Here is an 11,359-nt window from a genome sequence, read left to right as displayed (position 1 = left end):
ATCCGGAGGAAAGGGGGCCGTCCCCGGAGTCCTCGCGCCTCCTGGGGGCACGGGAGGAAGGGGAGGGGTTGGGTGAGGTCATGGGCTCAAGGCGACTGAGCCTGGGATCAGGAGTTTGTTATGAGCCCATTTCGCAGGCAGGCAGAGACTAGAGAGAAGTGTCTTCCTCAGCATCACTCTCAGCCATGGCACAAGATCTGAACTCTTGTCTCCTGGGAGTGTGGAAGGTTTTCTCTGTCTACCAAGAACAAGAAATTAATTCTAATTACATGGAACAGTGTCTGCCCCTAAGAGGGAGACCCGGACACTCACTGCTCTGGTAAGGGAGTGATAACAATGTGAAAAGGTACTTTTCAAAAAAAAAAAGGTAAAATCATGACTCTCGTAAAGATATGAAATTAGCATATACTAAAGGTTTTATTTAATTCATTATTAATGAGGGGACAAGTAAGATGGTACAAGCAGTCCAAAGTTTAGAACACAGTAGTGGAAACTTCCCCTATGGGACATGCCCATCCAACAAGTGCAACAAGAAATTAAGTTTTAGTGAAAACACCAAGCAAAAAAGCTACAGCTCTAACTTCTCTGCTGCAGAGCCCTAAGTGCCTTGCCTGGCTGTAAGATGAATACTTTCATCACCAAGCCTAGGAGAATGCCTTTGTCCATCAAGGGTCCCCATTGGGGTTAACTGGAGCCCTTGCAGATCAAGGCTGCCTCTTCGCCTTCTGTATTCCTGGCTGTGGCTGTGCAGTTGTCCAAAACAGTCACCACCCTAACCAATGATCCAGTTCCCACTCCCTCCTCCAGAGCAAGATAATAGCCTCAGATGAAGAAATTCTGATTCCGAGCCCGAGAATCTGAGACAGACTCAGATCTAAATCTTTTTAAAGTCTTCAAGGAGATTATGATGCCCACGTGAGCTGGCTCAGAAGAAGAATTTATTTCAGGAATGCCAAGAATTTCTCATGTTTGGTGGTAGGACATTCCTTGATAATTTAGCCAGGTGGGAAGTTGTCAAAGAACTGCCAAACCCATAAGGATTCTTGTAGCTCATTCAGGGGGCTACCTTATATTTTGAATTTAAGATTAAGGAGAAAAAAAAACACACAAAAAAATGTATGCAATACATTCTTGTTGTGGTAGAGCATAAAGTAATTAAGTATACAGAGAAAAACATGAAAGTCTTTTCTGTTACAAATTCCCTCTGTCCAACGATTCAAGTCCAGTCCCCTCAGCTTGATAGGCTCTGCCTGTTCCACATCTATGCATACCCCATCTATCTAACGTATATTCAGACACAAATGTACATACATGAGATCAAATCATAGATATTTTGAAGATTTGCTTTCATTCATGTTTACCTCAGTCATAATATTAAATCTTGGCTGGGTGCAGTGGCTCACGCCTGTAATCCCAGCACTTTGGTAGGCCAAGGTGGGTGGATCACCTGAGGTCAGGAGTTTGAGACCAGCCTGGCCAACATGGTGAAACCCCGTCTCTACTAAAAATACAAAAATTAACCAGGTATGGTTGTGGGTGCCCGTAGTCCCAGGTGCTTGGGAGGCCGAGGCAGGAGAATCGCTTGAAACTGGGAGGCTAAGGTTGCAGTGAGCCAAGATTACACCACTGCACTTCAGCCTGGGCAACAGAGCAAGACTTCATAAAAAAACAAAAACAAAAACAAAAAAACTTGGAGATCAATCTATGTGAGTACAGATAAATCCTCTTTATTCCTTCTAAGAATTACAAAATATCCAATGAATGGATGCAAGCGGCATTATTTATCCAAACAGTTCCTATTGACAGACATATAGATTGCTTCCTTTTTCTCTCCAACATAAAAAAAGCTTTTTATTTATAAACATAGCTTTGCATGTATTTTTATGTATATAGTACATATTCATGTATTTCTGAAAGGCTGGAAGAGGAATCATTGCATCAAAGGGCCTTTTACATTTTGCCAGATAGGCCAAAAGCTGTTCCCCAAATTGTCACTAAACCCACAGGAGGGACAGGGGTCTTCCAGCTCGGTTCCAAGGTGCACTCGAGTATGTGTTTGGTCTAGGTAGGAATTGGGCTGCAGGGGGCGCCATTTACATAAACTACTTCTGGATTGGCGCTACCTTCTGGATTGGCGCTACCTGAAGTGTAAACCTAGCGGTCACCTACATTCTCCAACACTGGATATTTATCATATAAAATTTTGACAGTTTGATGATGGAAAATGTTACCTTGTTGTTGTTTTTATTTACATGCTATTTATTATGAGAGAGGTTAAGCTTTATTTGCCTCTTCGATTACTTTTTTCTGTTTTCCTCCCTTTATATACTCTGATTATTAATGCAATTCCTGTTATATATATTGGCAATGGCTTCTTCCAGCCTTCCATTCTCTTTAAGTTTCTTGGTGGTGTCTTTCATTATTCAGAAGTTTTAAATATTAGGTAGCCAAATCTAATATTTTCTTTTATGGCTTATAGAGTTTACAACTTGCTTATGATTGCTTGAATCAAGGCTGTAAAGATATTTTTCTATGTTTTCTTCAAATAGTTTTAAGGTTTTCTCAAGGTCTAATGTCTAATCCGTCTAGAATTTTTTTGTGGTCGCAAGGAAGGAATCGAACTTAAATTTTTCCCTAAATGGATACCTAAATGTCCTAATTCTCTGTATTGGGTGGTCCAAACTTTTGCCACTACTTTGAACACAAAGTAGTTTGCTAGCTACTCATTTCCAAGGGGAGTTCTGGGAAAATCTCTGTACATCACGTCTGTCACAAGGTCAAGGAAACGAAAATGCAAAATAGACATAATTTCAATAAATACTGAAACCATATTTGATGAAATTAAAAAACCCTCCCTAACTTAAAAACAGTAATAACAACAAACTTAGGATAAAAATAAAGGAAATAATGGGACATTTCCTTAACAAGATAACTACTTTTTAATTTTTACATTTATAATTTTTCAAATTTAAAAAAAAGGGAGATGAGGGGTCTTGCTGTGTTGCCCAGGCTGGTCTCGAGCACCTGGGCTCAAGTGATCCTCCTGCCTCAGCTTCCCAAAGTGCTGGGATTACAGGAATGAGCCACCATGCATGGCCAACTACTTTTATCTTAAATAGTTCACATGTACATACAAGAAAATGGAGAAATGTATTCTTTATTAAATCAGGAACGAGGTAAAGATGCCATATTGGCCAAGCATGGTGGCTCATGCCTGTAATCCCAGCACTTTGGGAGGCCAAGGTGGGAGGATCACTTGAGCCCAGGAGTTCGAAACCAGCCTTGGCAACACAGCATGACCCCATCTCTACTAAAAATTAAAAAAATAATAATAAACATTAGCCGGGCGTTGTGGCATGCGCCTATTACTGGGGAGGCTGAAGCAGGAAGATCACTTAAGCCTAGGAGTTTGCGGCTGCAGTGAGCTACGATCATACCACTGCACCCCAGCCTGGGTGACAGAGTGAGACACTGTTCTAAAAAATAAATAATTAAAAAATTAAAAATTAAATTAAAAAATAAAAAAATTTAAAAAGATGCCACTATCAACAAGTGTTTGGCTGGGCGCGGTGGCTCACGCCTGTAATCCCAGCACTTTGGGAGGCAGAGGCGGGTGGATCACTTGAGATCAGGAGTTCAAGACCAGCCTGGCCAACATGGGGAAACCCTGTCTCCACTAAAAATACAAAAATTAGCCGGGTGTGGTAGCAAACGCCTGTAATCCCAGCTACTAGGGAGGCTGAGACAGGAGAACCGCATGAACCCAGAGGGCGGAGGTTTCAGTGAGCTGAGATGGTGCCACTGCTCTCCAGCCTGGGCAACTGAGCGAGACTGTCTCAAAAAAAAAAAAAAAAAAAAAAAAAAAACTAAGATAAGTGTTTGGAAATCAATTTATTTCCTTATACCAAGAGAAACCAGCCCAAACATGTAAAGGGAAACTCCTGGGCAAAATGATAGTATGGAGCCAGTGAACCCAATTAACAAACCTCCTCCTTCCAATATTCTCTAAAGTGACCAGTGAAATTAAAGATAGGGGAGACTGGCATCAGTGGCAGGAGCTAGAGAAATATGCCAACCATATGCCAGGCCTCAAAGCAAGGGGATACCCAGCTGGATTTAATAACACCTCTTATTATTTATTATTCTATTATTTGCTAAATTTCTCTGAACCTAGTATTGTGCTGAGGCTGTATATGCATTATCCTATTTAATTCTTGCATCAGTAAACCTATCAAGTAGATATCCTTATCCCCATTTTAAAAAATAAGATATATTAAATATATTTGATTCAAGGGTGGATGGTGGCAGATCCCAGTTTGGAAGCTAAGTAGATCTGGTTCCAAAATTCATGGTCCTCAGCATGATCAGGCCTCTTGACTCTCAAGTCCTGGGAAGGGCACTAAATAGAGAATCTGGAGAAGCGTGGAGGTGAGAAAGGGACAAATGGGATATGGGGGGCGCAGAGTGGCAAGCCCTGTGCAGTTAGGGGAGAACGCTCATAACCACCTGCATGAATGAAGTGCCCTAATGTGCAGACGTTTCTCTTTCACTTAATGGTCCCATGACCCCGGCAGGTGGCCTCATAATCCACGCAGACAGTGATGGTACCTGCCACGGTTATGGGAGCATGTAGCATGTGAGGCTTGGAGAAGTTAGGAGGTGGCCCAGGGCACACAGATACTATTGAGGAATTTGGGGATTTGCCTCCACAGGCAATGCTATGGGATGTGCACAGGTCCTCCCAGCCTGGCTGGGCCGGGGCACAAATGGTGGGGAATCTGGCAGGGGCTTGCTCTCCCAACCCATACCCAAAGACAAAGGGCAAAGGAAACAGGAAATAGAGGCTGGTCATCTCTCTGGGGAGAGAAGTGGGGTGAGAGGACAGCCCAATTAAAAGAGCCTCAGTGGTTGGGAGGGCCTGAGCTGTACAAAGCCTCCTTGTCTTCTCCCTTTGGCACAAGAGAGGATTTCCAGAGACACCAGGAAGACCTATGCTGGGAGAGCTCTCAGTGAGCACTGGGCAAGGCTAGCCCATTCTCTGCACAGATGGACAGGGGCTATTAACCCAAGGCACAGAAGTTATAGCCGGAGAAAGTGAGCCAGCGAAGTGTGAATGTGGATGTCTCTGTTGAGGGAAGGAAAAGGAGGGGGCAACTAGATGGGTTGAGATTTAAGTTTTTTTGAGGTTGGATGCAGTGGCTCACTCCTGTAATCCTAGCACTTTAGGAGGCTGAGGTGGGAGGATGGTTTGTGTTCAGGAGTTCAAGACCAGCCTGGAAAACATAGCAATACCCTGGCTCTACAAAAAAATTTAAAAATTAGCTGGGTGTGGTGGCACACACCTGTAGTCCCAGCTACTCAGGAGGCTGAGGTGGAAGGATGACGAGCTCAGGAAGTCGAGGCTGCAGCAAACTGTGATTACACCACTGCATGCCAGCCTGTGTGACAGAGTGAGACCCGTCTCAAAAAAAGAAAAAGTCGTTTTTTGTTACTTTTTTTTTTTTTTGGTTTGCAAGTTTTATTCAAGAACTCATACAAAATATTCCAGATAAATGAAATTTAATCCTCATCTTCCTCCTCTTCCTCATCCTGGTTAATTTGGAAGTGGAAGTAACATAATTCATAACTCTCTTTGCTGTTAGCAGCTATGCAAACCAATCAGGTAGATTATTCTTCTTCAAAAATTTTTGGTGTGATATTTCAAATACCTTTTGGAAAAAGGCACCTCAGATGTCACGGTTATCTTGCTCTTGCTCCTTTCGATGGTCACCACCCCTCCACCAAGTTTCCCAGCTTCTCAGTTCACTTTGATCTTCTCTTGCAAAAACTGCTCAAAATTGGCAGCGTCCATGATTCCATCTTCCACGGGGTGGGTGCAATCAAGAGTGAACTTCAGAACCTGCTTCTTTTTTTTTGCCCGCATTCACCACGAGCTTTTTCCCGGGCACCATGGCGGCAGTGGAGGCAGAAAGAGAGCTGTTTCTTTTTAAATTGTTATTAATTTTATAAAGTTTCAGTAGCTTCGGGGGTACAAGTTATATTTGGTTATGTGAATGAATTGTATAATGGTGAATTCTGAGATTTTAGTGCACACACCACCCAAGTAATGTTCATCGTACCCAATATGTAGCTTTTTATCCCACACTCCCCGTCCATCCTCCCCCTTCTGAGTTTCCAGGGTCCGTTATATCACTCTGTATGTCTCTGTGTCCTCATAGCTCAGCTCTCACTTGTAAGTAAGAACATATGGTATTTGGTTTTCCATTCCTGAGTTACTTCACTTAGAATAATGGTCTCCAACTCCATCCCAGTTGCTTCAAAAGACATTATTTTGTTCCTTTGTATGGCTGAGTATTAGTCCATGGTGTATATATACCACATTTTATCTACTCATTGGTGAATGGGCACTTAAGGTGGTTCTGTACCTTGGGAATTATGAACTGTGCAATAGACATACCCCTTTAATCGGCCCCTTTTCTTCTTTTTTTTTTTTAGACAGAGCCTCGCTCTGTGGCCCAGGCTGGAGTGCAGTGGTGCAATCTCGGCTCACTGCAAGCTCCGCTTCCTGGATTCACGCCATTCTCCAGCCTCAACCTCCCGAGTAGCTGGGACTACAGGCGCACGCCACCACGCCCGGCTAATTTTTTGTATTTTTATTAGAGACGGGTTTTCACCGTGTTAGCCAGGATGGTGTCGATCTCCTGACCTCACGATCCGCCCGCCTCGGCCTCCCAGAGTGCTGGGATTACAGGCGTGAGCCACCAAGCCCGGCTCCGCCCCCTTTCTTACATGTGGCCCTGAATCCTCCCAGGTAGGAGAAGCTGTAGGAAGATGGGGAGGTCTGCTTGGTACAGGGAGAAGCCAAGTGTAGCGTGAGGGTAGAGGTTTAATACTAAGAGTTATGGCTGGGCATGGTGGCTCACACCTGTAATCCCAGCACTTCAGAAGGCCGAGGTGGGCAGATCACCTGAAATCAGGAGTTTGAGACCAACCTGGCCAACATGGTGAAACCGCATCTCTACTAAAAATAATAATAATAATAATAATACAAAAAAATACAAAAATTAGCCAGGTGCGGTGGCACACACCTGTAATCCCAGCTACTCAGGAGGCTGAGGCATGAGAATTGCTTAAACCCAGGAAACGGAGGTTGCTGTGAGCTGAGATTGCACCGCTGCACTGCAGCCTGGGTGACAGAGCAAGACTGTCTCAAAATAAATAAATAATAATAATATTGGCCGGGTGCGGTGGCTCATCTTGTAATCCCAGCACTTTGGGAGGCCAAGGCGGGTGGATCACTTCAGGTCAGGAGTTCGAGACCAGCCTGGCCAACATGGTGAAGCCTTGTGTCTACCAAAAATATTTTTTAAAGTTAGCTGGATGTGGTAGCACGCACCTGTAATCCCAGCTACTCAGAAGGCTGAGGCAGGAGAATCACTTGAACCTGGGAGGCGGAGATTGCAGTGAGCCAAAATAGTGCCACTGCACTCCAGTCTGGGTGACAGAGCCAGCCCCATCTCAAAAATAATAATAATATTATTAACAGTTATAATACCAATAATTATAGTTCTAACAGCCAACATTAATGATTTTGACTTCATGTCCAACCTGGTGTGAAGTACTACATAGTCTGTTTTTTTTTAATTTGTAAAAATTTTATTATAGATTTATTTTTCTGATTAAAATGTGTTTAATTTTTAATTTTTATGGGTATATAGTAGATATATCTATTTATGGGGCACAAGAGATGTTTTGATGCGGGCATACAATGTGTAATAATTACATCAGGGTAAATGGGGTATCTGTCACCTCAAGCATTTATCATTTCTTTGTGTTACAAACATTCCAATTGTACTCTTTTAGCTACTTTTAAATATACATAGAAAAGGTACAGTAAAAAGAAACAAACATAAAATGTGCAATAAATTATTGTTGACTATAAGCACCCTGTTTTGCCATCAAATAATAGATCTTATTCATTTTAACTATATATATTTCAATAGTTTTTGGAACAGGTGGTTTTTGGTTACATAGATAAGTTCTTTTATATATATATATATATTTCAATAGTTTTTGGAACAGGTGGTTTTTGGTTACATAGATAAGTTCTTTTTTTTTTTTAATTATACTTTAAGTTCTGGGATATATGTGCAGAATGTGCAGGTTTGTTACATAGGTATACACGTGCCATGGTGGTTTGCTGCACCCATCAACCCGTCATCTACATTAGGTATTTCTTCTAATGCTGTCCCTCCCCTAGTACCCACCCTCTGACAGGCCCCAGTGTGTGATATTCCCCTCCCTGTGTCCCTGTGTTCTCATTGTTCAACTCCCATTTATGAGTGAGAATATGCAGCGTTTGGTTTTCTGTTCTTGCGTTAGTTTGCTGAGAATTATGGTTTCCAGCTTCATCCATGTCCCTGCAAAGGATATAAAGTTCTTTTCTTTTCTTTCTTTTTTTTTTTTTTTTTTTGAGCCAGGGTCTCACTCTGTCGCCCAGACTGGAGTGCAGTGGCACGATCTGGGCTCACCGCAACCTCCACCTCCCAGGCTCAAGCGATTCTCCTGCTTCAGCCTCCTGAGTAGCAGAGAGTACAGGCATGCACTACTACCACCCAGCTAACTTTTGTATTTTTTGTAGAGACAGAGTTTCACCATGTTGACCAGGCTGATCTCGAACTCCTGATCTCGAATGATCCACCCACTTTGGCCTGCCAAAGTGCTGGGATTACGGGTGTGAGCCACCGCACCTGGCTAACATGGATGAGCTATTTAGTAGCAATTTCTGAGATTTTGGTGCACCCGTCACCTGAGCAGTGTACACTGTATTCAATGTCTAGTATTCTATTCCTCACCCCCTCCCACACTCCCTTTCCCCAGTCCCCAAGTTCATTATATCATTCCTATGCATTACATCCTCATAGCTTAGCCCCCACTTATAAATTAGAACATACGATCTTCGGTTTTTCATTCCTGGTTACTTCACTTAGAATAATGGTCTCCACCTCCATCCAGGCTGCTGCTAATGCCATTATTTTATTCCTTTTTATGACTGAGTAGTATTCGATGGCTACATAGTCTATTTTTCAGTTAATCTTGGCTGCTACCCTATGCAATGTGTTCTGTGATTCTCCCAGAGCTTAGCAATAGCAGTTTTCCAACCAGTGTCTTTTGAATTGATAAATCCACATTTAGAAGGGGGAGGAAACTGGCCTAAATTGAGGGCCCAACAAAAGAACTCGGCCACCCATAGCGCCTGGTGTCCACGTACTCGGTTTTCAGATGTTTTAGCAGCAGATTCACATTGCTAAGTGTCAATTCAGTTCACTGTGAAATCCATGGCTATTTCCTGAAAATGCACCAAGCTATGAATTCCCTGTGGGTTCGGCGGGTAGAAGTGGGTTGGCATTTCCCTCGAGCTCTTTGAGAATTTTCTCTGCAATGCTCTCTAGGGAGATGATCTTATTTTGGCTCTTTGAGGTAAGAGTCAGAGTGAAATATAAACTGTCTGAAGACATTGCTTGGATGACTGTTCAGAGCATTTCCGAGTTAGTATCTCTTAGTAAGGGAGGCAGAGGAATTGAGTTCAAATTGTGACTTTGTTCTTACTAGAGGTGTAGCTTCAGGCAGTTCACCTCCTCTCCCTGAGCCTCACCAACAAAGAGGGAATAATAATAACATCTATGGTCACAGACGAATGTGAATTCTCTTGCTCCCTGCCTCTAACCTGCTTTCCTGGGCCTGTCACTATGTTTCCTTTGCTGTGTGTACTTGCAGGTTCTAAGTATCCTGAGGGCAGAGAGGGTTGTGAGTAATGCCAGGTAGGCCTGCAGAGGCCCTGGAGGAGGATCAAGATTTCCAGAAGAGATGACTGGTGACCAAGGAAGAGCTGGCAGCTAACTCTGCTTCCTGAAGGTGTAAAGTAAAGGCCCCCCAACAGGGTCTTTAAACATGAGTAGGCGTTTTCTAAGCAGTGCATCCTTCATGCCATGGAGATTGATGGAGGTGGATGGGTGGCAGGAGAGTGGGCAGTAAATCTGGGGGAAATTTTGGTCAGATTATGGAGGGCCTTGAATGCCACTCTCAAAAGAGTAACCCTTCATGCTGTAGGCAGAGGTGCCAGCAGAGTTTTTGGCTGAAGAATTACACAAACCCATCCAATTCTCTCTTTCTTTTTCTTTTTAAGTATTTTTCCTTGGAAATAATTTTGAGTTTACAAAAAAGTACAGCAAATTCTCGTATAACCTTCACCAGCCTCCCCAAATATTAACATCTCACATAGCTACAGAATTATCAAAGCCAGGAAATGAACATTAATGCAATACTGTCTGTGAATCTACAGACTTTATTTAGTGTTGCCAGTAGCCCCACTGATGTCCTGACGTCCTTTTTCTCCTCCAGAATGCAAACCAGGACTGCACGTGGCATTCCGCTGCCCTGTCTCAGTGGGATCCTTCCATCCAGAATGGCTCCTCCATCTTTCTCCTCCTTTTATAATTTTGACAGTTTTGAAGCATCCAGGCTATTTTTGTCTTTCATAACCTTGACACTCTTGAAGAGTACTGGCCAATTATTTTGTAGAATGTCCTCCAGCTTGAATTTGTCTAGTGCTTTCTCACAATGAGAATGAGGTTTTGTGTTTTTGGTGAGAACACCACAGAAGCAGGTTATACCCTTCCCCATGCATTATATCAGGAGGCACATGTGATATGGCTGCATCCTATTACTGGAGATGTTAACTTTGAGAGATGATGTGGCAAAGATTTATCTACTGTAAAATCCTATTTTTCCTTTTGAACTTAATGAGTATCTTCTGAGGAGCTATCTTGGAGTCTATGTAAATATCTCGTTTATCATCATACTTTCACCCACCGATTTTGGCGTTCATTGGTGATTCTTGTCTGCAATATTTATTACCACTGTGTTTACCAACAGGTGATTTTTCTACTTTCATAATTCCTTCTCCATTTATTAATTGTAATTCAGTGGTAAGGAAGAGCTGTCCCTTCTCTCCCAATTACTTATGCAATTATTTCAGTATAGACTCATGGATATTTAGTTTATTCTACCAGTGATAATCCATGATCAACATCATTTGTATCATTGTTCCAATTGTCCCAGGTACGGCCAATGTGAGCATCTTCAAGTCACCCCTTGTGTTTGTTTGAAATGCCCTTATTCTATTTTGAGCACTTCCTTTCTGATATAAGATGTTCCAGGATTATTTTATAGTTTCACTGACCCCGCCCTGTACTTAATCATTTCTCCAAAGAACTCTGCTTCCTTTTTTGAGGGAACGTATTTAGAAACTAAGATCTGGGTGCTGGATGTCCTCATTGTTACTGGGGTGTCACTGTGT

General features: G+C 42.6%; 1 pseudogene; it reads right to left on the bottom strand.

Moving 5' to 3' along the window:
• Nucleotides 1–5,498: 5,498 nt before the first annotated feature.
• Nucleotides 5,499–5,951, bottom strand: LOC100439973 (large ribosomal subunit protein eL22-like; annotated as a pseudogene).
• Nucleotides 5,952–11,359: the final 5,408 nt, after the last annotated feature.

The sequence above is a fragment of the Pongo abelii genome, chromosome 11 (assembly GCF_028885655.2).
Source record: "Pongo abelii isolate AG06213 chromosome 11, NHGRI_mPonAbe1-v2.0_pri, whole genome shotgun sequence".
In the NCBI taxonomy this organism is placed as follows: Eukaryota; Metazoa; Chordata; class Mammalia; order Primates; family Hominidae; genus Pongo; species Pongo abelii.
Note: the sequence above shows the minus strand (reverse complement) of the source record. Positions and strands in the feature narration are given on the sequence as shown.